Here is a 12,801-nt window from a genome sequence, read left to right on the forward strand (position 1 = left end):
TTGGAAACATTTTGGCTATTATTATTTTTCCAACTATTTTCTCTGTCTCCATTATCTGTCCTCTCGGGGACTTCAATTACCAATATATTAGGCACTTGAAGTTATTGCATAACTCGCTTGATACTCTGTTCATTTTTAGAGATTCTTTTTTTTCTCTGTGCTTCACTTCGGCTAGTTTCTGTCATTATGTCTTCAACATTTCTATTGGTACGTCAAGGACATTCTTTTCTTGTGCAATGCCAAATCTGTCACTAATCCCATCAATATATTTTTCATCTCTGATATTGTAGTTTCATCTCTAGAAGTTTCACTGGGGTCTTTTTTATCCTTCCACGTCTCTTCTTAACTGTCTTGAACATACATAGTATTTTAAAAGTAACTGTTTTTTTTAATTTTTTTTAACGTTTTATTTATTTTTGAGACAGGGAGAGACAGAGCATGAACAGGGGAGGGTCAGAGAGAGGGAGACACAGAATCTGAAACATGCTCCAGGCTCTGAGCTGTCAGCACAGAGCCTGACGCGGGGCTCGAACTCACGGACCGCGAGATCATGACCTGAGCCGAAGTCGGCCGCTTAACCGACTGAGCCACCCAGGCGCCCCAAAAGTAACTGTTTTAATATCTTTGTTTGCTAATTCTAACACATGTCAGTTCTGGGTTGGTTTTAATTGATTGAGTTTTCTTTTCCTTTTCACTATTGGTTATCTTTTTGCTCCTTTGCATGGCTGGTAATTTTCAATCAGACGTGAGACATTGTGAATTTTACTTTATTGGGTGCTGGATATTTTTGTTTCCCTATAAATATTCTTGGACTTTGTTTTGGGACTCAGCTAAGTTACTTGATGCTTTTAGGTCTTGCTTTCAAGATTTGTTAGGCAGTATCAGAGATGTGTTAGTGTAAGGGCTAATTTTTTTCTCCCAATACTGAGACAAGAGCCTTCTGAGTTCTCTACTCAATATCCTATGAATCAGGAGGTTTTTCAGCCTGACTGGTGGGAACAGGCACTATTTCTGGTCCTGTGTGACCCCAGGTATGCTTCCTCTAATTCCTGCCAGTGCTTTTTTCTCTAACCTCAGATTATTTTCTCACACATTTGCTCTGATTTTTTCTCTGCTGAATTCTCAAGGATGACTCTGTAGGTCTTCAGAGTTTTTACTCTGTGTGAAGCTCTCTCCTTTCCAGCACTCTGCTTACCTCAATCTACCTAGAATCTCAGCTTGTCTTTTCAGTGCAAGAAGTCTGGGTTCTGCCTGAGCTCCTCGTTTCCTACACTGAGGCCTTGAAATTCTCCTGCGACAGGAAGCTGTGGCAACCAGAGGGCTCACCTTGCCTGTTTCCCATCTTTCAGGGATTACTGTGCATTGCTTGAGGCACAGTATCTTGAAAACCATTGTTTCATATATTTTGTCTATTTTTGTTTGTGTATTTTTGTGCATTTTGTGTATTTTTTGGCTATGTTTTCGTTTGTGTATTTTTTGTTTCAGCTAAGAAACAGGTATTCTGGTGCTCTGCCTTTCTTAAAGTGGAATTCTTTACTCGTACAATTTTGTTTCCATTCCTCTTGGTATCTCCTCAGTGTGAGGCTCTGTGTTGGAGTGGAAGTCTGGTTGTTCAATTTCCAGAGCTCACAGAGGCTCAGGCTATTCCAGGCCCTTTGGGTTTTACTATGGATCCCTTGCCCTCACCCACTACTACACTGGATGAAGCCCTCCCAGTCTCAGTGCTGCTGCACATCCCAGCAAATATCTGGTGGATACTTTGAGTTTCTCCCGCTCTCGGACCTGGTTGCTTCTCTCTGCTTTCTCCAGCAAAAAAACTGAGACCGTGGAGTTCTTGGGGCTGTTGGTGGATCGTTGCCATCCACTTATATTTTGAGATTTATGGGGATACCTTCTCACCTAGTTGTGTTGTAAATGTTACATGTGGGATTTTGGTTTAACAATTTAGTTGTTCCTTCTGCTTTTATGTGGGGATTTGAGAGATTCAAAAATTATGCTGCTGTTGCCATTTTTCCAGAGTCCTGCTGAAATTTCTTGAGACATTTATGTTCTTACCACATCATGGATTTCCTTTAGACTATCATTTCCACTAATAGTTTGTCTTTTTTCCTCCTATATAATTTAAATTCTTCTTCAGTTTTTCCCCTGGAAAGCTGTGGCTGTATCTTTCTTTTTCTCCATCTCCTCTTCCTTCTCTTCCTTTTCCTTTAAAAATTTTCCCAAGAATATGTGCCATCCAGCCACAACTTTTGACCTGTTTTTTATCTTTCCGTTTCTATCGTACTGTTCTAGGGACAAGCATTTAGTCATCGCTTCTCTGGTCATTCTGTCCTGTCAGTGCAACTGCTCCAAAGACATGTGGGAAAATCAGAGAAGGGAGTGGGTCCTTCAATACCTACCACAGATTAAGACCTACCTAAAAAGCCAATGGAATTTAAGAAGTACAGATATCCCCGGGGCGCCTGGGTGGCTCACTCGGTTAAGCGGCTGACTTCTGCTCAGGTCATGATCTCGCGGTCTGTGAGTTCGAGCCCCGCGTCGGGCTCTGTGCTGACGGCTCAGAGCCTGGAGCCTGTTTCAGATTCTGTGTCTCCCTCTCTCTGACCCTCCCCCGTTCATGCTCTGTCTCTCTCTGTCTCAAAAATAAATAAACGTTAAAAAAATTAAAAAAAAAAAAAAGAAGTACAGATACAGGAACAGAACAATAGACCACTGGAACAAAAGAGAAAACTCAGAGTCAGAAATATGGGGGCATCCATATGGTAACTTGCTATATGATAGTGTTGATATGACAACACCATGACAAAAGCATGAACAGTGTTGCAGATGATGTTGGGGAAACTGGTTCACTACAAGGAGAAAAAGAAAAATCATTCTTCACATCTCACCATGAACAAAGAAATGGATGAATAAACTTAATGTGAGCTATGAAAGTCTAAGGAGAAAGAGAAAAAAGATGTAGGAGAATATCTTTGTGACTAAGGAATGAGGAGAGTCTTCTTCGATAGGATCTCCCAAACACAAATCATTCAACAGAAGAACTGTTGTATTTATTGCATCAAACCAAGAATATTTGTTAGACAGAAGATACCAAAGACAAAATAATCCAGAGGACATATTGGGAAAAGAAAGTTGCAGTGTTTAAAACCAACATGAGACTAATATCTAGATTCTATAAGGAATTTATGGATTTTACAAGAAAAAGGCAGAGAACCCAACAGTAAAATGAGCAAAGCACATGAAAAAGCAACTTACAGAAGAGGAAAACAAATAGCTAACATATGTGAAGAAATTCTCAACTCATCAGTTATCAGAGAAGTGCAAACTAAAGCAACAGTGAGATACCCCACAGGAACACTGGTAAACTGCTGACAGTCTAGTGATTGGTCACTAGCCCAATACTGGCATGCTAGGCACATGAATGAAATGACTATGGTGGCAAACATAGAGGTCCTGTATTCGTCCAACGGCATTGACCCCCACTTCCCAAGACTGATCTAGCTACTGCTGTCTCTGTTTGTTCAACTTGTCGGCAACAGAGATCAACACTGAGTTCTTGATATGGCACTATTTCTTGAGGAGACCAACTGGCTGTTTGGTGCCCAGTTGGTTGATTATATCAGGCCCCTTGCATTGGACAAGCCAATGGTTCGTCCCCACAGGAACGACTATTCCAGATAGGAGTTTGCCTTTCTTGCCTGCAAATCTTCAGTTATAGCACTATCTGGGGTTATGGAATGCCTCATCCACAAGCATGGAATCTCACACACCACAGCTTTTGACCAGGGGACTCACTTTACAGTGAAGGAGGTGTCGGAGTTGGTCCATCACCATAGGATCTATTGGTTGTATCACATATTGCACCATCCTGAGGGAGATTTGTGGAAGAGTCTTCCAAAGGCACAGATGAAATGCTAGCCTGGAAAAACATGGAGAGAATGAGGTGCCATCCTTCAAAACACAGTATAATTATATCAGTCAGAAACCAGTATATGGTGCTCTGTTCTGAAGAGGAAGAGTCCATGGATCTACGAATCAAGAGGTGTATATAGGAGTGGCTCCACTGGTCACCATTCCTAATGGCCTGTCAGAGGGTTTTGTGCTGTCATTGCAACTTTGGGCTCTTCAATGTTGGAGGTTCTGATCCCAGATAGGACAGGTTCTTGCCAGATGATACTGCAAGGGTGTCATTGAATTACATACAGACTGCTGCAAGGCGCTGGGCTTCCTGTGCCCAGGGACCAGCAACTTAAAAGGAACAGTTATGTTGGTAGAGATAATTGACCCTGACAAGCAGGAGGAGGTCAGGCTGCTTTTACACACTAGCAGCAGGAAGGAATATGGTATGTATGGAAAGTAAGAGATCCGCTTTGGGGCCTCCTGGTCCTCTTTTGCCCCATTGTAACTGTGAACAGACATGTGCTGCAACCTTGAACTGAGAAAGGATATGACTATCAAGGATTCAGGCACTACAGAATCATGAGTTGCCCAACAAGCTAAGCTACAAGATGTGACAAGATGATGTTTGAGGGTGAAGGGAATTCAGAATGGATGTTGGAGGAGGGAGTGGACACGTTGTAGCCTTGAGGTCAACTACAGTGACAGGGGCTGTAGTTCATCTCTCTAACCTCTTTGTTATTAGTTCCTCCCCACCCCCGGGAAGAGAGGCCTGTGGGAACCATGGAAGCACTGCTCCCTGAAACTATGTGGAGAAGTAGATCTGTGCAGCTCATGGGGTGCACTGTGGCAGCCATGAGGATGTGCCTCACAGACCTCCAACCAGAGGAAGTATAACTGACCAAAGGCCCAGCTCTTGCTCTGTGAAATGCACTGCTGAGTTGTGTCCAGGCCACTTTTCCCATGGGCTTCCAGTGACTGATGTCACAAGAATCCTGAAATAGACTCATTCCTGGGAGACATAGCTCTCCTCTAATGGCTGAGTGCTCTGAGGATTCCCTGATGACACTAGTGAACCTGCCAAAGACAAGGACAGCCGTCAGCCTAGGACACTTCCACCCAAGATTTTCAGACTCCTACTGGGATTTTTTCAGCTTTCCAGCCTCACACAGTTCCCTTCCTATTTTCTCTCACACAGACGCATATACTAATAACTTCTTGTACAATTAATCTTGTCCTGGTATCTGCTCCTTGGAGGACTTACATAGCTTGTACAAGAGAGTTACGGTAAGCAAGGGAAGAGTTAAGAATGACCCCTTGCTTTCCTAACTTGAGTACTGGTCACATGGTGGTACTGTTAGGCACTGAGAAAAGGGAAACCAGGGGGTCTCCATTTAAAGACAGAAGGTATATCAAGAGGACAAACAAGAGGTATGGGGGGGTGCCTGGGTGGCTCAGTTGGTTAAGTGTCTGATTCTTGATTTTGGCTCAGATCATGATCTCATGGTTCCTGGGATCGAGCTCCATGCCAAGCTACTTGGAATTCTCTCTCTCCCTCTCCTGCTGTCCTTCCCCACTCATGCTCTCTTTTTCTCTCTCTCTCTCAAAATAAATAAGTAAACATTAAAAAAAAAAACAAAAGAGCTGTGTGGAAGGACAAAAGGAAGGGAAAGCAGAGAGGTCTCAGGCAAGGAGGACAATTTCACCCATTATGGGTTTCTGTTGCAAATGAAGTTGTCCTTTCCCCATTGGAGGCCTGGTTTCAATTCTTCAAATCTTAAGAGAAGTTCCAACCTCACTTATGGCTCAAAAACAGATTCTCATGAAAATATATGGAAGGGAATCAGAGAGAAGCTTACTCTGAGGTTTCTGTCTCAGGTAAGCTGCTGTAACAAAATACTGTGCACTGGTAACCTAATCAGAAGACGTTTACTGTTCACAGTTCTGGACACTGCGAAATCCAAGATCAAGGTGCAGGTTAGGTTCCTGGTGAGGATCCTCTTTCTGGTTTATATATATCCTGCCTTCTTACCATGTCCTCATATGGTTTTTCCTTGGTGCAAGCTCATGGAGAGAGAGAGATCTCATCTTCCTCTCTTAAAGGATGAGAGAGATCTCATCTTCCTCTTCTTAACCTCATTTAAACCCAATTCCCTCTGAAAGGCCCCGCCTCCAAGTACCATCACAGGGGGATTAAGATTGTATCATATGAATTTTAGTGGTGGTGGGTGGGGGCACAAACATTCAGTCCAGAACAGTTTCTTTCAGCCATATTGGGAAATGCTGATTCTCATGGCCACTCAGTCTTCATAGAGTTCCCGTGCCATGTGAACACTGGGCATAGATGGCTCCCAAGTCATTACAGGAAGAAGAAACAAAATACTGACTTAGAGAGTGTAATATCAAAATGCCTTCAGTCCTCCACTCTCAGACTGGTCCACTGTTTTCTGCAGGCTTCTTGCAGACTCAGATTCTTTAGCTTGAAATTGTTTCACTGAGAACAATTATTTTCTCTCCTTTCCCTGCCTTCATCCCTACCCTTTCTTTTAATTGCAAATAAGTTTTAAAAGGGGGGAAATCACATGTGCAAATACAGTAATTTCCCGAAGGAGCCCAGAAACACATTCTTGATGGCCAAGTAAGGTTTTGTAAACAGAAGCATGTTTAATTAGTACGACTGAGTAGAGAACAAAAAGCATTATCTCCAGAAACACAAAGCTAGAACAATTTTCTTAAAAAATGCAGAATGGTTTAAAATATCGCGATGAGACAAAGGGAACTTCTCTGGCACGGACTCACCGATTTTTTAATAAAAAAATTTGTTTTCAAGACTTAATATTGATAATATCGCTCCTTAATGTGCTTCGGTTGTTCTCCCATGGGTTCCCAAGAGGTGGGCTATAGATTATTTCTCTCTCTGCTGTGCACTGGCTCTGTCCAGCTATTGCCTCACTATTCATGTAAACCCAACACTCCAGTCTTTGTTCCAGTCTCACAACAGTGGTGAAAGGAATTAGCACTGTTGATAAGATAGGACTGTGTGTATTAGTTTTGTCCTCTTGAGAACTGAATGCTTTAACACATTTATCAGTCTCCCTTGCTTAACAAATAAGTTAAAAACCGGAACTGTGGTCTCCAAAGTTCCAAAGTAAATAGGACAAGTATTGTGGGCTTGAGTATTTCCTTCTTACAGTAAATCAGAGTTGAAAGAAGCTACAGAATTGAGAAGTGTGCTTTTCACGTGTAATTCAATTCAACAAACATTGATTGTTAAAAATTCCTTTAACTTTTCCTTCTCAATACAGTGAGTCCTTTATGGCAGAGGGAGTTTAGGCCCAAACATTGAACTATTTACAGTTGAAGTTATCAGAAGTTATCCATAAGGCTAGAAAGCTGGGGAAAGTTCTGCTACAGTTCTGTGGTTTTTTTTCCTTGTACTACATTTTATTTTATTTTATTTTTTGGTGCTAGTTCCAAACATCCAAAGAACAGCATTGTAAAATGCAAAGAACTCTGGATTCAGAGTCCCCCCACCCCCCATCCTGCTCATTTATTTGGGTCTACACCAATCCACATTTCCTAAGGTCTTATTACTTAGCAGCAAACGCCAGGCTTCATAGCCCATGGGACTGACCAAGTCTGGCTTACATTGCAACGGAGAAAATGAAAGCATCTCTCACAAGTGGTAGAAACTCCTAGGAAAGTAGACGCTATTTGGATACACATGTGGCTGTCACCTGTGTGTTCAGACGCATCCACTCTTCAAAGATAAATAGCTCTTTGTACATGTCTACTCAGATATCTATACTGGGGTCCCCAGGGGCTGCTTGGCTGGCTGGAGAAGGCCTGAGATTGTGTGGTGAAGATATTTGGAGGGATTTTGAACTGAGGTAATGTCACAGAGGGTCAAAGAACAGAGACATGTGGGTGACTTGTAGGAGAAGCTATGGATAAATAGCATCCAGGGTAAAGCTACTGATATGAGCTATGGCCCCAGGCTTCAGGCGTTCCTGAAGTCCATCCTTGGAGCCTCTAGGGATCTGTGGAGTCTGGTTGGGAGCTGCAGCTGGGGCACCTGACCACAAACACAGAAGGTTAGTGTGGCACAGGCCAGACACGGCAGAAAGGGGAACAGGAGGAAGGAAAGGCAGTTCTGCTCAAAAAGGAAGAGAGAAGACTGAAGGGAAGGATATGGGGGCTCTGGGAGGTTTCTGGTAGAGTGACTCAGGTGACAGGAGGCCTCCTCAGAAAGGCTTAGAAAGGACCTCAGGCTGTGGCTCTAAAAGGCCCCAGGTCCCAGTGACTGACTGCTGGTTTCTGCACGCGCTTTCTCCCCCTCACACGGGCTGAGGCTTTCCTTCTTAAATGTTTACTGGGAAATAGATTTCATTCATCTGCGACCAACAACTTAGTATTTGTCATCAGGGAGTCCAAATACCATCCACAGTAATAGTGTTCTATTTTTCCCTTCTTTACCATGGTGGAAAGTGCAAGTTGCTTCGTTGCCTTACAGAGAGCCCTTTCATCCTCACCCTGAGCCTGAGGTCATTTATTTTCCACACCGCATAAGAGAGATGAGGCTCCAGGCAGAGCTGGGACTTCCTGGTGCACTAAGCCTGGGGCAGGTAGAGGCATGACTCCAAGCTCAGTGCTCTGTCCATCATAACCTCTACTTGGTTCTTGGTCAGACAGGTCCTACTTTTCATGCTTAGGATTTCAGTGCATCACCAAGGCTCACTTTCATCTTTGTGACAAAGACTACCAGCTACTTCCTGCTCTCTGTCTCAACCAGTTGTTCAGTGATTTTGGTCACTGTGCAAGCAGTCAGAAGGCACTCGGGTATGTGAGTACCTGAGATACAGACACTAGAAATGTATCACTCCCCCCAAATGGAGCCCTCTACTCACTCCAGAGTGGGGAGCAGGAGCTCTGCTCTGGCCTGCCTTTTGTAAGGAAAGAAAACCAATCTATCCAATGCTAGGGAACCCTGGAAACAGGCCAAGCCACCCTGAACCAAGAATTGATGAGGTCTGGAGAATAAACTCAGTTCCAAAGGAAGAAGGTGTGCATGGAGACCTAGAAAGCTGTCCCGGGGAGCTGGGAACACACAGAAAACCAGAAGCCATAGATGAGTGGGACAGCTTTACCTTCCTGGATGTAGGACCTAAGTCAGAATCCAAAGCCTGCTCTGGAGGGGACCTCTCTGCTCACACTAGAGCATCCAGGGGGAACTGAGGATACCTGTTGATGGCTGAGAGAAGGTTCTGAGCTGAGGATATGTGACTCCCTCAGCAGAGGATGGCTCCAAAAAGGATTACTAGGTGCTCATGCCAGGGGCGTTGGGAAGCAGACAGCAGGAGAGGGACGGGATCATGGAAGACGTGGGGACTGCTGCATCCAGGGAGGGTGATAAAGCTGATCTCCTGAGACTGCCAGAAGTTCACATACCACAAGGGGAACCTCAGGGCAAATCATCCTTCCTGAACTGACTTAACTGAAACTGGGAATCAATTCCCATTCCAGATCACCAGGTCCTTGGACTACTGGGATTTGTCCATTGCTTATTTGTGGTGATGGCTTTCCTTTTCTTTTAATCAAACCTTGTGTTTGCATGGTTAGAATCAGTTTACAGGGGTGTCTAGTGCAGAAACCTTCCCAAGTCTCTGCCCATGATTTCGATTGAAGCAGACTGCCCAGGCACATGCTCTGCCAGTTCCAGGGTTGTGCTGTATGTTTTTTCCAGGTGAAATGGCTGCCTTATAACCCTCCTGATAGATCAATAAGTAGGCAGGATTAGTGTGTGGGTCACCTGATAGATTGCAAAAACCCCTTATGTTCCCTAAGTCTCTGCATTTGGGGGAACTTAGTAAAGGGATGAGCTTCTGGAATTTTTGTGTTTGGTGTTGATCTTCTGCCAATGATTGACTTCCCCGTTGTTGAATTGGTTGAGGAGGTGGTGATTTATCAGAAAGCATAGCAGGAAAAATTTGTTGTCATTGCTAAGACCTCAGGTGTTGGCTCATTGCAAGTTCCTGGATTAAAGGTAATAAAATAAAGGAAATTTTCAACTTTTAATGTTTGTAGGTCCTGCTCCTGGGCTCCCAGGGAAGCTATACTTTAACATTTACTAAGGTCAAAATGACTTGGCAAAATCTCAGGGTATGGGCTTCATTTCTGCCCTGAGCACACAATGTACATCTGATTTGTTTAAAAATAATCAAAAAGGAGCATTCCAAACATAAAGATAAGGAAAAGAAAAAAAACCCTCCCTGGTTCCCATAAGATTAAAGTCATACAGCCCTGCATATGCTAGAAGGTTAGAATATGGTCTGCAACTTTCTGAAATGTCTTTTGTCTAATGATTTGTAACTTTTTAATGTAGAAGATGTACATGATCCTGTCCCAAATGTGCGTGTGCCAGAGCACTATCTTCTTTGTGAAGATTGTATATCCTGGGCAGCTGTCCTAACTTGGGCTCAAATAAAACTCTTTCTCTTCTTTTAGAAATTCTTTTTTTTTTTTTAATTTTTTTTAACGTTTATTTATTTTTGAGACAGAGGGAGACAAAGCATGAACGGGGGAGGGTCAGAGAGAGGGAGATACAGAATCTGAAACAGGCTCCAGGCTCTGAGCTGTCAGCACAGAGCCCGACGCGGGGCTCAAACTCACGGACCGCGAGATCATGACCTGAGCAGAAGTCGGCTGCTTAACCGACTGAGCCACCCAGGCGCCCCTCTTCTTTTAGAAATTCTAAAAGGTTTGTTCAATTTGCATCAACATTTTTTGGCGTAGTCAGCAGGATATCAGAGCAACCCTTGTGAGATCACCTGGAGGTCCCCTGGAACTTGGCCCTCTACCAGCACGGGCCCTTTGTGCCTCTCCAAGTTCTCAGCACCTCGCATGTGTATTGGGTGAGTTATGGTATCCGGACCTCCGCAACTGGAGTTAATGGTACTGAATTTTATTTGAGCTGTTTGTTTGAGATGTTGAGCTAATGTTGTCCAGGTAGGAGTAACCTGGAGGGGTCAGAGTCAATGGGTTGGTTATTTTAATTTGGCAGTATGCTACTTGATGTTATTAATATAAGGCTTGAGTAAATTTTTCTGGCTAGAAATATGAGAGACTGAATCACTCAGCTCCAAAGAGAAGGGAACCCTTGCTTTTTCAGGCCAAATGGTGCTTTCAGGTGGTTGCAAGCCTAGCAGAAGTGTCTGATGACCCTTCTATGTACAACATGCATGGAGCCTCTACTGGCAAGTGCTTACTTAAAATATGGAAAATTTTAACTAAGGATAACCTGAGTCTCAGATGGCCCAAATGGGATTCTTTGGACATGTCTGAATTAGTTTTTTTGGGCACACAGTTAGAGAAAGCCGGTTGGAAGACTAAACAACCAGATGCTAGAAAGCCATTTGGTTCAATCAGGGAAGCCCCCAATTTTGTGAGGAATCAATGATCATAGAGGTACTCTGGGCTTCATTAGGTTTAGTTATTGCTGCTGCTTTGGGTATATTTGGACAAAACTGGCTGTGTTCTAATTGGCAAATGGAAAATGACTAATTAATGCCACCTTGTGATTAGATTTGTTTTATAAAAGAGGACTAAGAAACTTAGTTTTCACTGGAGACTGAAGGTTTTAAGAATTAAAATTCTGATAAATGTGATTGAGACTTGAAAATGATACAAAAGTAACTCTGAATGTAGGAAAATGAGAGATTTATAAGAAAGGTATAAGGAATGAGGATACATTTTTGTTGAGGGAAAAAAAGTAATTTTGCTCTGAAATGAGGCTGGTTATTTAGAGGGGAAACTTAGGACAAATCAAAATGAAAAAAAGAAAATTATAAAAGGTTTGTGAAGGAGAATCTTCGGAAAAGAATTTTACACGTGGTCAGGACCACATGGAATGAATGAATTTTAAAAGTACACTAGCATAAACAAATAAATACATACATAAATAAATACATACTAGTACAAGATTGGAATTTGTTTTTTCTCTCTGTTAAAAAGACTAAGTTTTCTTGGATTGGTGGCCTGTTCTTGATAAGAAATTATCAGCAAAGTTTTTCTCTTTATCTGCCCAGAAAAAACAAAGTTCTATGTTCTGTCTTCATTAGTTTTTTTTAATTTTTTTTTTTTTAATTTTTTTTCAACGTTTTTTATTTTTATTTTTTGGGACAGAGAGAGACAGAGCATGAACGGGGGAGGGGCAGAGAGAGAGAGGGAGACACAGAATCGGAAACAGGCTCCAGGCTCCGAGCCATCAGCCCAGAGCCTGACGCGGGGCTCGAACTCACGGACCGCGAGATCGTGACCTGGCTGAAGTCGGACGCTTAACCGACTGCGCCACCCAGGCGCCCAGTTTTTTTTAATTTTTGACTAAGAAATTTAAAACTTCTCAATATTAAAAGAGCTAAATTTTGATAACAACTGTGTAATCTGTATTTGCTTTTAGAATCTCTTATGGCCACTTATGTTAAACAGATTAATTAAGGTTTAAGTTTTGTAATGATCTCTAATCCTGTTTAAGAAAATGCTTTAGAACCTTCTGAGGTTTTTAACAAACTTTCCCCCAAATACAAATTCTAAATGAAGTCTTTTTGACTAGTTAGGCTTATTTGGTTTGTTAAGTTACATGGGAAGTATTGTCAAACAAATGATGATAAATCGTCTTAGGTTATATCATGTGGGTAAATGCTGTTGCATTATATAAAATTCCTAAAGTTAAAAAAAAATTTGTTTATGTTTTTATTTTATTTTTGAGAGAGAGACGGAGTGTGAGCTGGGGAGGGGCAGAGAGAGAGGGAAATGGAATCTGAAGCAGGCTCCAGGCTCTGAGCTGTCAGTGTAGAGCCGGATGCGGGGCTTGAACTCAGACTGAGCTCATGACCTGAGCTGAAGTTG

Source organism: Panthera uncia, chromosome C2 (assembly GCF_023721935.1).
Source record: "Panthera uncia isolate 11264 chromosome C2, Puncia_PCG_1.0, whole genome shotgun sequence".
Taxonomy (NCBI): domain Eukaryota; kingdom Metazoa; phylum Chordata; class Mammalia; order Carnivora; family Felidae; genus Panthera; species Panthera uncia.